The sequence below is a fragment of the Arvicanthis niloticus genome, chromosome 8, assembly GCF_011762505.2.
Source record: "Arvicanthis niloticus isolate mArvNil1 chromosome 8, mArvNil1.pat.X, whole genome shotgun sequence".
Classification (NCBI taxonomy): domain Eukaryota; kingdom Metazoa; phylum Chordata; class Mammalia; order Rodentia; family Muridae; genus Arvicanthis; species Arvicanthis niloticus.
Window position 1 is genome coordinate 72474706 of NC_047665.1, and position 14723 is coordinate 72489428.

The 14723-nt window shown below is 40.1% G+C and overlaps 1 long non-coding RNA gene across 1 annotated transcript; it reads left to right on the top strand.

Moving 5' to 3' along the window:
* The first annotated feature begins 7597 nt into the window (after positions 1-7597).
* Positions 7598-12928, top strand: LOC143443216 (uncharacterized). The gene is made up of 3 exons (XR_013111982.1): positions 7598-7713; positions 9003-9105; positions 12058-12928. It is a non-coding gene; the product is annotated as an uncharacterized LOC143443216 (long non-coding RNA).
* Positions 12929-14723: the final 1795 nt, after the last annotated feature.

Consider the following 14723-nt stretch of genomic DNA (forward strand, 5'->3'; position numbering starts at 1 on the left):
TTACTTCAGTTTCAGGAACAACCCAAAAGCATGTTTAATGATGAATCTTCTCTAGATAGGAAGCCAGAAATGCCACTCATGTATTTCTAATGATCTACATGAATAATTTCATCTGCTTGGATTAAAAATTTTAGTCATTAAATGATTTTATTCTTGTCTCGGCTAAATAGAGCCTCTAAAATGAAGAATTTTAAGATGCAGAAATAAAGCCTTTGGAAACAAAACAAAACCGAAGAACAACTTGAGACAGGATGGAGCCTCTCTTTGTGGAAAAAATAAATTAGCCAGAAGGACAATTTATTTAAGACAGTGAGCACAAAGGAGCCAGGACTGCATCTCCTGTTCCCTGAGCCACTTAATTCCGTGCAAACAATTAACTGGTAACGGGATCCGGGTTTCTAGAGTAGTTTGTGTGTATTTCTGACTATGACTGGAAGAAAGCTACTGGCTGGGTCACAGAGCCAGAGTCAGATGAGATCAGCAGCTGGGTGGAGGGCCGGTCATTATTCCTGAGCTGAGTTCCACAGATTTTCTGAGCCTGACTCCTGGAGAGTTGCATCTCCCCCACCCATACATTTTCTGTTCTTTTCTTCCCTCCGCAAGTAAAAGGGGACTCTTTCTCCGTGTCAAACAGATGTAAGATCAGGTTGATCTCTTTTGTGTGGAGTTAGTTTTGCTCTGTTGTTCTGGTTTTGTTTGCTTAGGCGTGTAAACCAGGCTGGCCTTGGCCTTGACGTCTTGCTTTGTCTCCCACGTGTAGGGATTACAGGTGCTTCCTGCTGCAGAAACATTTCCTTCCCAGTCATGCTTCCTGTCTGAGGGCACCATCCTCTTCCTTTTCCTCAGAACCAGAGGGCTCAGGCCCATATTTCTTTAAATGCTAATTGGACCACCTATATATCAGTTTTTTTTTTTTCTGCTTAAACTGATGTCAAAGAGGACCTTGAAGGTTCTCTTATGCTTACAATTTAAACAGTTATTATTGTTCATGGCCCAGACATGTTATTTTCCATTGCATGATAACTGTCGAGGGTGATTTAGTGACCAAATAACTTCAGGATGGCATCCCCTACTTCCTACTTATATCCTAGATACAGTCTTTTCTTTTCTGGAGGAAAAAAAATAATGAACACAAGTACAAAAAAAAATATGTAGTTTTACAGAAGCAAATATTTCAGAGAGCGATTACTCCTGTATTTAACTTATTATGTGATCACATAGAGGAGCAGGAAATTGCAAGGAAATACATAAGGAATTCCGGTGCCTCTTCTCTGCTTGTCCAGAAAGCATCTTGCCTGGCACACTATCAGAAGGATTCTAGCCCCTGAGAAGTAGAGGCAGGGGGATCAGTTTAAGGCCAACTTCTGCCACGTAGGAAGTTAGAGGCCCACCTAGGACACACCAGAATCTTTCTCAATTAAAAAACAACACAACACAAAATAAACAAACTTCTTAAAAAAAACTCAACTCAGAAGACAGATAATGATAAAATTTATAGTTTATTCAAACTGCATGTGTATGTGTGTGTAACTGTCACCAAACAGCATACACATGTGTGGCAGCACACGAGGCTCTCTCTGTACTGTCTTCATATAGTAAGAACCCCCTCTCTCTAACCTTGGCACTTACTGGCTGTCCATGTCTGTAATTGTATTCTGTCACCGGTACACGGTTGAGAATGCACAGCCTGCTCTCTTTGGTCCCCTCATCTCACATCTCATACTTTATAATCTCCTTCTATTGTATCGAGTTTACTGTATCTATTAATAGTGTGTTCCTTTCGATTGCTAAGCAGTATTCTGTGGAATTAAGGCATCCTAGTTCATTCAACAAATCATTCACAAAGAGCACCTAGACAGTTACCCACTTCGGACACATAGAAGTAAAACTTACACAAATTCCTGCATGAAAATAAGTTCTGATTTCTCTGGATAAATGACCTCAAACTCACCTATGAGGTTGTACACCAGCCCACTGCAATTCCAAAGGAAACTGCAAACACTTCTGAGTTCTATGCCATTCCTAATTCCTCCAGCAGTGTGTGAGTGACTCAGCTTACTGTTCAGCATCAGTGCAAACGTGAACCACCCTGATAGGCACCTCAGGGAAATACCAGAAACTTTTAACTTCCATCTTCCTACTGGCTGATGGTGGTGTTTATGGGCCTGAGGGAACTTTTTAAGTCTTCTGTAGTGAAAATTTCTGTGACTTTTGTCCATTTTCTAATGACTATCATAACTGTATTGAGTATTGAGAATTTTTAAAAACATAGTTAGATATAAATGCTCTTTTGGATGCGTGAGTTGAAAATATTTTCTCCCAATCTGTACTTCGTCAGTTCCTCTCCACTAGGCCCTTTTACAGGGTAAAAGTGATGAGATTTTTGATAACTTTTATACAGATTTTTCTTTTACACGTCCTATGTTTGGCATCAAATCTAGGAACTCTTTTTGAGGCAGTTAAAGTCTAAATATTTTCTCTTCCTTTTGTAACATTTCATATTTGCACTTAAATCCTAGATGCGTTTTGAGGTTTGGGGGGGCTATTGTTTTTAATAGGGGATAATGTTTACTAGAAGGCTTATTTTGCTCTTTCAAGAGGCCCAACTTCTTAACACTTTTTCTAAAAGAAGAGTATCTTCCCTCTCTTTAACGAGTTTGCTCTTTGCCAAAAGCTCACTGGGCATACTTGTACAGGCAGATTTTGTTTATGCATTTTGCCCATCTGTTGGTCTTCCTCCACCAGCACCATGCTGTCTTGATTGTGGCAGCCATACTGTTTAAGGCAGAAAAGAGAAATCGAATGCGGTCAGACCCCAAAACAAAGAACTACAGGCTAATAGGTGATGCTGGGTGCGGGAGAAATATTCTTCCCCAGGGAAGAGCACACTGAATAGGCAGCACTGAAAGAAATGTACATACAAAAACATTACACAGACGGAGCAGGTTGTATTTATGAATTTAGGAACGAAGACATGTACATATATGTAACAACGATGAAAAGAAATTGAGGCTATGAATTTGTGAGAGAACAAGGTGGAAGATCTACCTCCACCCCTGCCTCTTTCTGGAGTTTCGAGATAGGGATTTAGAATCTTGATCTCAGCCACACCTCGTTTTTCATTTGTTTGTTTGAGACAGAGCCTCTCTATGTAGCCCTGGTCGATCTGGAATTTAATAGGTAGACCAGGTTGGCCCTGAGCCCACCGAGATCGGCATGCTTCTGCCTTCCAAGAGCTGAGGTTAAAGACGTGAACCAACACACTGGGCCCATTCATCTTTTCTAATATAAAAATTCCAGCACGATGGCCTTCCTTCCCAGCCAGATGTCACCTCCCAAAGGCCGAGACATTGTATTTTCATTTTCACTCAGTTTTAAACATTTTAAAGATTTCTGTTGAGAACTTTTCTTTGAACTATCAATTATTTAGAAATCTGTTGATAGTTTAATGTACATGTACTTGAATAATTTCCCACCATCTTCTGGTTACTGGCTTCTAGGCTAATCTTGCTAGGATAGAAATATATTCTGAATGACCTTAATTCTCTCCCATTTACTAATTTTGCTTTATGACCAAGGATATGGTCTCTCTTGGTTAATGTTCCATTGACTCTTGCAAAGTGTTTGTAGTCTATTATTTCAGGGTAAGCATTCGCCATATGTCTGTATGACTAATGGTGTTGCAGAGTTCTTTAACAGCCTTGACTGGTTTTTGTCTACTAGTTCTATTAATTAGAGAAATGAGGCAGTGAAGTTCTCCACTATAATTCATTTCTCCTTTCAGACTTATTATATTTTTTTTTTTTTTTTTTTTTTTTTTTTTTGCATTTTCTTTTAGTTGTTAGACACAGGGTCTCATGTAGGTCAAGCTGACCTTGAAGCTTCTGTGCAGCTGAGATGCTTTGAACAACTGATCTCTGCCCACCTTTTAGACACAGTGCTTCCTTCCACCTGTGTTCCTGGCTCAAAAGAAATTTAATTTCTTTTGAAGCTTTTTTGTGCAGTGCATATACACTTAGGATTGCTGTTTTCACTGAATTCTTTAATCATTATATGTTGTCTTCAGAAATAGTCTTTGCTCTGGAATCTGCTTTATTTGACAGTAATGTAGCTACTCTGATTTAAATCAGCATAGGCATTTCACATATATATTTATCCCTTTGCTGTCTACTCACCTGTGTGGTTCCATTTGAAATGTGGTTTTTTGTTTTGTTTTTTTTAGAGTATGAGGCTGTTCTTATTTTATCTTTTCAGAACCAGTACTCAGACCCAAGGCCTTGTACATGATAGACAAATGCTCTCTAGGGATTTATAGTTTTGATGGTTTTAGCATACCTTTCCAAAGATGCTTCCTGTTTCCATCTCCACCTTCCTCCCTCTACCTCCCCTCTCCAGAGTCTTATTTAGAGCTCAAGCTAGTTTTGAGCTCACTATCTTCATCCCTTAGTCTCCTGAGTTGCTGAGATTATGAGTGTGTACCACCATGCCTACACTACCTTTTAGTTGGTATATTTTGAAAAATTACAGGAGAAAAATTATTGGTACATAGAACTTAGATCTGCCATTTTGTTTCTTTATACCCCATTTTAAATTTTTTTAATTTAGCACCCCCTTTTTATTTTCTATGGACCACTTGAACAGTTTTTGAATTCTCCTTTGGTATTCACCCTACCTTTTGAGTATTCGGGTGTCTCCTGCATGGAGAACTTGCTTCCATTTAGACAACTCCACTCTCCAGAATTAAAATTAGTTACCTGAATTTTCTTGCCATGCATTGTGTCCCATGTAAGCTGCTAGTGCATGTCTCCTCTGAAGAAAAAAAAAATGTGATTGAAGAATGTCTCCATGTGAGAACAGTCTAACCCCATCCTAATTTTTCCCATTCTTCCTGTCTTCTGTTGTCATTCTGTCTTTATTTGGAATTATCTTAGTCATTCTTCGACACTCAGCCTCTTTGTGGAAGTGCTATCATTTCCCCCTAATTTTAGAGTATCTTCATTTCTCCTAATTTTGTCAGGGACTTTGCCTGGGTGCCCATGGGCATTTAGTAGTTTGTTTGTTTTAACACTGTCTTCTGGACTCCATAGTTTCATAAAAGAAACCTGTTTTCACTTAAATTGCGGTGTTTCCTCTCCTACAGATAAGGCGTCATCACTTCTTAATGTGAAGAGTGTTTTCTTTATATTTTCTTTTCACATCCGCATCATGATGTGTTTTGGTGGATTATTTTGGGGGCTGGGGCTACTTGGATTTTTTTTCCAAATTCTTTTATTTGTTGTTTTAAGTCTTTCCTTGAATTTGGAAAGTTTTGTCATTTTTTGGTACACAGATATATCTTGACCATATTTTTGAATCAATATGTAACTTTTTATTTATTCTAGATACTTTGTATTTGCAAAGATGACAGCTGGTTAGTAGCTCCAGCAAGGACTGAGTGCTGAGCTTAGACTGTGGAGCAGGACGTCTTTCAGCTGTCTGTTTCTTCTGAGTACCAGTCTTCAAGAGAGAGTAGGGCAATGGCTTTAAAGAATACTGTGAGACAGAGATGGGAGGAGGAAGGGGAACAAGAGTAAGATTTTTCTGAGTACCTACTATGTGCCAGGCAGTTTATACTATAAACTTAATACTCATAACATTCTATGGATCTGCCATTTTTCTCAACAGCCTGCTATACAGTTAGGGACTCCAAGAGACCCTGATACCAGTGCCTATTCTTTGGCTTGTACCTTGTAAGGACAGGAGTGAAAGAGGTCTGTGCGTCACAGCTGAGAAGACAGTTTCTGCAAAGCCTAAGAGCTAAGCAGCAAATACTTCTATGTCTATGACCCCACTCTAAGAGGCCTCCTCAATTGAATTCTAACTTTTTTTTCCCCAAAACAAAACAACAAAACACATGCAGGGTGGAAATTTGAGCCCCAGTGTCCTGAGAGCACAGCCACTTGGCAGCTGGCGAGTTTTGCAGGGAGATTGAAGGTAACTTGTCCCTCCATCCCCGAAAGGCACATTCATGGGTAATTACAACAAATAAAGGCTAATGGGAGAATCACATCTGTCTTGTTGATTTGGCTTAGAGAATTCTGGGTTAGGAGATTTAGTCAAATTACTTGACCAGGTTTAGGTATCCCTAACCCCAATCTACAGCAACCTGTGAGGGACCCATTTTCTAATGGGGAGATCTCTTGACCTCATGGGTGCAGGGAGGAGGGCATGCACCATTAGACAGTCAGACACACGATGATTCTCATCCTGTTTCTGACCCTGTTAATCACGCCACACAGGCTACTCTTTTTTTCCCCCCTTTTCTTTCCCTGACCCTGGAAAGGCCACAGAGTGTGCCTAGGAGGGGAATGTCATACACAGATTTGTATCTTTGCTGTCTCCTAAGGGACCAAAGTCTTTTCCAAATAATCAGACAAAAGTCCATTAGAGAGAGACACTTTTCTGCCTTAATGGCTCCCAAGAAACCTGGAATCCAGGTGCTACTGGGGTAACATTGCCAGTGGCCAAGCCTCCATTTAGTTTTGAGGATGTGGTCTAACAGAACTTTCACTTGGTACACAAATAGCCTGTTACTATTTTAAAAGCATTAATTGGTTAATTTATTTACTCTTGTATGTGTACATGGTGTGTGCACACATGGTGTATGTGTGTTCCAGAGACTGAACACAGGTCACCAGGCTCGTGCTGTAAAAGCACTTTACCTAGTGAGCCGTCTCACCAGCCCTTGCTACGAACTTAGTTTAAAACATTTTATCATTATGAATATTCGTTTTTATTATTAAATTGTATGTTTATGGGCACGTTTCCCTGTGTGGGTTTGTGCATGTGAGTGTAGTACCTGTGGAGGCCAGAAGAGGGTGGTGAATCCTTTGAGGTGGAGTTCTGAGCAGTAGTGAGCTGTCCAGTTTGAGTACTGAGAATCTAACTCAGATCCATCTCTCCAGCCCCATTACTAATTTCCCAACTCAAGATATATTCAAAACCTATTTTTTTTTTAAACTTTTTTTCTTTTTCTCTTTTTTGGGGGGTGGGGGGGTGGGGGTGGGGTTTTGAGACAGGGTTTCTCTGTATAGCCCTGGCTGTCCAGGAACTCACTCTGTAGACCAGGCTGGCCTCAAACTCAGAAATCCACCTGCTTCTGCCTCCCAAGTGCTGGGATTAAAGGCGTGTGACACCACTGCCCAGCTTCAAAACCTATTCTTATAGGTTTGTCCTAGTGACTGTAACTTTCAGGTTTCTGTGACAAAGATGATGCTACATGCTCACCAAATGTCATTTAATATTCCTTATAGTGTTGTCAAATGTCCCCAGTAAGCTTGTGTGTGTTAACACTTGGTCCTCGAGTGGTGGTGCTGTATAGAAGGCGTTGGGATCGTTAGGAGGTGGAGCCTTGCTGGAGGAAGTACATTTGTGGGTGTAGGTTTTGAGGATTTATAGCCCAACATTCCTCCAGTATTCCTTTCTGTTCTGCAAATGTGAATGGAATGGGACCGTTCTATTTCCCCCAGGCCAGCCTCACACTCCTGCCTCCACATCTCTCCTGAAGTGATAGACTATAAACTCAAACACACCCTTTTTCATTTTTTGTCAGGTTATTCCGTCTCAGCAACAGAGACATAATAGAGACATACACTGAGCATGTAGAATGCCTAAATTTCCTGATCCCCCTTCCTTCAGACCAGAACACGTGAGAGCTTCTCACCAACGGGATAGGTGAGTTCCAAATCTGGTGTTTAGACTTACTGCATCAGAGCACACATCCCACTCTCTCCCTGATTCAGCAGCCACGAAACTCAATGCTGAGCTCACCTCATCAAAGGATGGAGACAGCTGGATCCTTGCATTCCCCAGGTAGAGGAGAGAAAACCTTCAAGGTGACCTCACAAAAGCCTTTTTGTGCTAGGCGGCTGGGATTTCTGTAGGCTTTGATCAGTTCGGATAACCTGAGTTGTCTGCCTTCTCCTTTCACATCCTCATTCTCTGTTTCTCAACTCACATACAGATTCTCAGCTTTTTATTGAAGGATTAAATGTCCTCATTCTGGCTGTCCGTCTGAAGCCCCTGTCTCACTTCTACCAATCCCCAGTCAAGGGGGTTTGATTTCCTTTGATAGCCACCATTTGGAGCAACACTGACTTAGATACACACATTCTTTTTATATTGAGTTTTGTGTTCAATGGTGTCTGCTGTACATTTAGACCATTAAATCAGGCTGCTCGCCAACATTTCCAAGGTCCCCAACTGGCCAAATTTGAGCCAGCCCCCCGACAAAAAGCCACAAGAGCTAAGGTTTATTGTAACCATACATATAGGATTCAGGAATTAACATGGCTGTGTTTGGCTAGTTCTTTCTACCAGTGCCCCTAAACTTTCCAAACATTAAAGTGCCTGCTCTCTCTCACCAGCTCCTCATTTCTAACTTTGGCACTCTGAGATTTATTCCCTCTGGAGACACAATCTCTTGCTTCTTTCTCCTCTTCCCGTTCTTAAGCTTTGTTCCTCCGCTCAAACTAACAAGAGAGCAGCTTTTGACTGAAGGCTTAACCGTTCCCCTTTAGCCAGCCATCTGATGTCTGACTCTGCCAAGTCCGTAGTACCTGGCATGATAAAATCTCACCACACTGTTGCACTGGACTGTTTCCTGCCACTTGTTAGAGGACTGGAACATTTTTGGTCTGTTCTCACTCTAACATATGGCAATTGTTAGCAAAAAGAAAATAGAGAAAACCGAGTAATCTCAAATAAGGAAAGGCAATACCATGATAAATACTAGGAGTTTCAGAATTTGTAAGAAATGAAAAATAAAAGTAGGTTAAAATCAAACAGTAAGTATCTCCATATTTCCATCAGGGTTCCATGGGAAAATTCTAGAACTTTTCAAAGACTAGATAATTGCTTATCTATGTTAAACAAATTGATCTAGAGTTGTTTCAAAGCTTTTTATTTAAGTCTTTTTCTACATTAATTTATTAATTCTTCTCTTTGTGGTGGGGGCAATGCAGGCCCCATTCATGCACTTGTGGAGGCCCGAAGACAACTTGTGAGAGGATTCTCTTCTTTCACCACATCGGTCCCAAAGACTGAACTCAGATCATCATAGTGATGGTAAGAGTCTTCACGGATGAGACATCTCACTAGCCAACATTTTAGAATATTAGAAAATGGAACATTTAAACTTATATCATGAGACCATATACAATTAGATCCAAATTATAAATACTAGTAATAGCTATAAAAATACATATCAACTATGATTAGATATTCAAAAATTTACATGAATACTAGGCAATAAAAGCAATGATATATTAAAATAATACATGACAACTAAAAATATAGTTCATTTCTGCAATGTACACAAGTTTCAGTATCAGGAAAATCTAATATTATAAGTCCTAAGATTAGTGATAAAAGCACATGATCTAACCATCATATACGGAAACCAATTTTTATAACATAAAATCACAATTTTAAAGAATAGTAAGCTTCTTCTGGTCTGTGCTGGTGCCCGAGCAGACCTAGGGCACTAGCTCTGTACCCAATCCCAGAACACCCAGAGGAGACTGGACTCCCAGGAACTCTAACAAGCCCAGGATCGTAGGATGGTGAAGGAACATGGTGGCTGCCAGAGTGATGGTTGAGACATACTGATGCGGGAACAAAGAATGATGCTGACCTGTGAGCTTGCTGAGTGCCCTGACAATGGTAATGGGAAGCTGTATTGGAAATATGTTCCCAATCTGCCTTTGCTTGTCTATATCCCAGATATAACAAGCTGCCTTGCCTCAAGTTTTTAGACCCTGTGGAACAGAGAATCAAAAAGAGAAGTTATAATGACTCATATTTTTCTTAAATGTGACCAGTTATTCAGACTCATTCATGGGCTGGTCTAGAAATCAATCCAATATTGGAAATAACAGTCTTCATTTGGAAGTCTGGTTCTGGACATTTTCAGAGACATATTTGGAAGTTAGCTGCTGTTTTCTAAGATGTTATGTTAGCAAGAGATAAAAGTTGGGACAGGATCTGGATTTCGCACAAGTGTTAGTATATGTGTTAAGGTTCTTTTTAATTGTCAAGTTAAAATTACTTTTGCTTCTTCTACAGTATTTAATATAAGTTGCATTGATTGTACACTTTCTGATTGTGTTAGTGTATTGAAACCTGGCATGTCTGTTACCAAGGTCTATCAACCAACTTTTGTTTTATTGCCCTGTGTATTACAGAACCTTGGTATTCTGAAAAAAGCTTGCAAGTACTGAAAGAAGCGAGTCAGGCTTTAAGCAGAAGCAAGAGAGTAGTGGGTTTGATTATTGCAGGTGTAACAGCTTTAATTACATTAATTACTAGCACCACTGCTCCTGCAATTGCTTTGACACAAGAAGTTAAGACAGCTACTTTAGTTAATCATTTATCAAAAAATGTTACTAATGTGTTGAGTATTCAAGAGGATTTAGTTAGGCATTTGGAACAATGGATTGATGTTCTTTATCTTATTCAAATGATTGGAAGGAGGTTCAGAGTTTAAGAGTAAAGAGCCATCTCAAGGGTCACGCCAAATACCATTGGATTTGTGTTACTTCTAAAATTTACAATGATAGTCATTATAATTAGGGAAAAAATCTAAAGACACTTGCAATGTATTTGGCATAATTCTAACATCTCTCTGAATGTTTTAACTTTGCATAGTGAGCTTATAAACTTAAAGAATGCTGCTCTGCTGATTGTTGATGCAGCAGATACTGCTAATAAAATTACATATGGCCTGAGGTCAGTATTTCTATTTTGGTCAAGCTTCAAGAATGGCATATGTAGCTTGATCATGCTAGCCCTTCTTGTCCTGGGAATACTTTTACTCCTGCCCATCATGTTAAAGCTTGTCTTTAACAACATCTACATGTTAGCAGCCAAAATACATAGCTTGACACTGAAAGTAGACCCCCAGACAGAGTTATTAGTTTAACAGGCTGGCAAGCCAAGGACGTGTAAGATTCTGTACAGAGCCTTACCAACCTAAGACAGAAGAGCATTGATTTTTGATGATGCATGTTCCACAATGGGTAAGGAAGGCATTCTTGTCAGAATGACCTAAGACAGGCTCAGTCTTGTTTATGAAATAAAAAAGGGGGAGAGGCAGAGAGCTTTTGGGGCTGCTTGGCAGAAATATGACATTGGCCAAGGACAAGGAAGTGGGCTTCAGGCAGGAATATGACATTAGGCTAGAACAAAGAAGTAATTTCAGGCAGGAATCTAAATTTTAGGCTAGAACAAAGAAGTAATTTCAGGCAGGAATCTAAGTCTTAGGCTAGAACAAAGTAGTTTCAGGCAGGAATCTAAATCTTAGGCTACAACAAAGAAGTAGGCTTCAGACATAAAAATGACTTTGGGCTAGGAAAGGGAAGTAGGCTCAGATGTTTTGGTCATCCTGATAAGCCCTTAGAAATAGTGATCATGGGAGTGATCATGGGACTCAGTTTTATTGTCTTGCTTGTTCTTTGACTATTTGCATCGATTGTATTGCTAGTTCCTCAACCTAGAACTGACCTTAATACTTGCATATAATTAAAATGGTATAAAAGCAAAAAGAGGAGGGGGTGGGATAGGTGGTTTTCTGGGCGGGGAAGGGGGAAGGGGATGACATCTGAAATGTAAATAAATAAAATATCCAAAAAAGTAGAATAGTAAGTTTATAAAATCAGTTGTAAAAGGCCACTGTTTTACCCTGATTTTAAAATAACAGTTATAAATTACAGCAGGTACTATATTTAATGAAAAAACATTACAATTTTTTTTTAACTGAGTTGGGGGTATGGGTCTGTGGTACACTGTAGTGTAAGCAAGTCCTTGGGTGTGAACCTTAGTATTGCAAAAGGAAAAATGGAGTTTCTGTTCAAGTCAAGGAAAACACTAGAATACTTGCCATCAATCATTTTTAGTCTACAGGTTTTGGATGCAATGTTAATCTCTCTCTCTCTCTCTCTCTCTCTCTCTCTCTCTCTCTCTCTCTCTCTGCCTCTCTCTGTCTCTGTCTCTGTCTCTCTCTGGAGACATTTCCTACAGATCAGCAAGAGAAGAACCAAAGACAGGTGAGAATGGGTGAGATTGCTAGAGGAAGATAGTGGAAAGATGAGAAGATGACCGACTGCCTTAAGGATGTGCCATTGGTATGTCCAGTAGAGTTAGCTAATAGCAACAGTAGGAGCCAGTAAGGTGGCTTCTACTTTAAAACTGAAGGGAAGAATGAGAGGATGAAGAAGTTGCTTCTTAGAACACTTGACACCATCAATTAAAATGCAGCCCATGCATCCCAAGTCAACTCTTCAGACTCCATCCTACAGAAATCATGCACCTGCACAAGGAATTATGAAAAAGGAAGCGTCCATACTATCCTTGGTAACAAAAATGGTCATTAACTAGGGACTACTGGAGTGACACAATGCTACATAAAGACTGTACTGAAGACCATGGTGCACAAATTTAAGAACACTAGTTAGAAATCATATCTTAAAGTAAGACACATGATGCAAGCCTACACATTTCTTCACAGGCATTGCTGTGGTCTGACATTTGTGTCCACCTTGAATTCACCTTGATACCTAGTCACCAAAATGACAGTGTTAGAATTTTAGGAAGGAATCCAAGCATGAGGCTTCTATAAGGAAGTTTGCTCATTTCTTCTGCTGTATGAGGAACCAGCAAACAGGCCTCAACCAGGAGGACCAGGCCCTCTGCAGACACCAGAGTTCCTGACTTTCATGTTAGGTTTCCCAGCCTCCAGAACTCTGACCAATGGAATTTTTCAGTTTGAAGAGACTAAGACATCTAGACAAGCATATAAGTGATTAGACAAAAGTCAGGAGCTTTCCTAGCTGGGGAGATAAGCTAGAGAGGGTTGGGCAACCACAGCAATGTTCTCAGTGTTCTTGGTTTTTCTTTTGGAAAAAAAAATTAAACATTTAATCAAACACCACATTTTGTAGTTATTTGGTTTTGGACTGGGACAAGGGACTGGGGTGCATATTTTACATATTAAAGCAGACCTGGCCTGTAGGTTCTCCTAGTATCCCTCAGTCCCTACCTGGCACACCCTGTTCCCAACCCTGAACTTTCCAGCCAGGGGCTGAGCTGCCCTTCCCCAGAGGTTCTTCCCTATAGAATCCAGACATCTTGGTCTCCTCCTCTCTCTTCATCTCATCTCTCTCTTGTATGAGCACCCTTTCTTCCTTTCTCCCCCCTACCTCTCTCCCCTACCCTGTCTATAGTTGCCCTCGTCCTCTCTCCCCTGGCCACAATCCTTTGGGCCAGTGAACTCCACTGAGACAAAGTCCCAATAAACCTGCCTTTAATATAATCTAATCTGGTTTGAACTAGCTCATTTTACAGTTGGAGAAATAACCTCTCAGTAGTTAGTGAAGGACTGTCAAAAGATTGTGTGTACATAGGTCTATGTTTGTGAGTACAGGTAGCTGTGGCAGCCAGGAGTATGGGCTTCCCTGAAGCTGGAGTTACAGCAGTGAAAACTGTTTCAAGTGGGTGATGGGAACTGAACTCAGTTCCTCTGCAAGGGCATCAAGTACTGAGCTATCTCTCCAACCCCAAAGATCTTTATTGTAAGTGTCTACCATTAGTACTTGTAACTTAACTAAGGTGAACAGAGATTTCCTTTGGTAAGCCAGAACTCAGTAGGGCATCAGCTGTCTTGTCTTCTCAGTCTTAAGTGTAAACAAATAAACAGGATAAAAAGACAACAACCACATTCCTCCTGCGGTTTTCTTGAGGGTGATTGCTTTGCTTAATCTTCCCAGGTATTTAAGGTGATTAAGTTCTGGGGAAGAGTTTTGGTGTCTCAGTAGAAATCCTCTTAGGCAATATAATTGAAACTGTTAGTTAAATCAGTTGTTAAAAGTAAAGGTATTATTTTATGTAGCAGGGAGACATTAAAATGATATAAAATATACAGACAGACTCACAGGTATATACAATATACGTATACCGTACATACACTTTAAAACAAGTCCAGCTTGAATCTGGAGCTAAGTATTTGTCCACCAAGATTTGGTATCCAGACTTGGAATAAAGGTCTCCTACTTGGGATTCCACATCGTTCTTGTAAAGCTCATCCCTCGAGAGAAGTGTGCTTTATCTCCAGCGAAACAGAACTGGAGAGTCCTGCGAAGCCACCATGGTTGGAATTCCTCATAGATTCTGTAATTTTCCAGTTAGCCATTACCAGATGTCTAGTCACCTAGTAACAATTTGATAACAATATTTGTTCTAGTCTTTCCCTCTTTTTGTAGCTTCCAATGGGTTAACGTGGTTTGGTAGAACCAACATTCTTCTGATATTTGTTTTAGTGCAAATAAGTAACTTAAAATTAAAACCGCATAATTATACCAATACAGCATATTAGAAAAGATTAACTAGCTGTAAGCAAGGGAGAACAATAGTTGAACAGAAAAGTAGCCAAGTAGCATGCTTAGCATTCTGGGAACCAAGGCCATCGCTGTTTGTCTCACAGGGCCAAAAGCAAGCACAGATGTGTCTCCAGAGTTGATCAAACAGGTGTGTTTAGGTGGCTTGTGGAATCCTCTTTACTGATGTCTGAGGAGGTCAGAGGAAGGCACTGGATCTCCTGGAACTGAAGTTATAAGCAGTTGTTAGTGGCCATGTTGGTACTTGGGTCCTTTGGAAGAGCAGCAAGTTCTTAACTATTGATTCATCTTTCC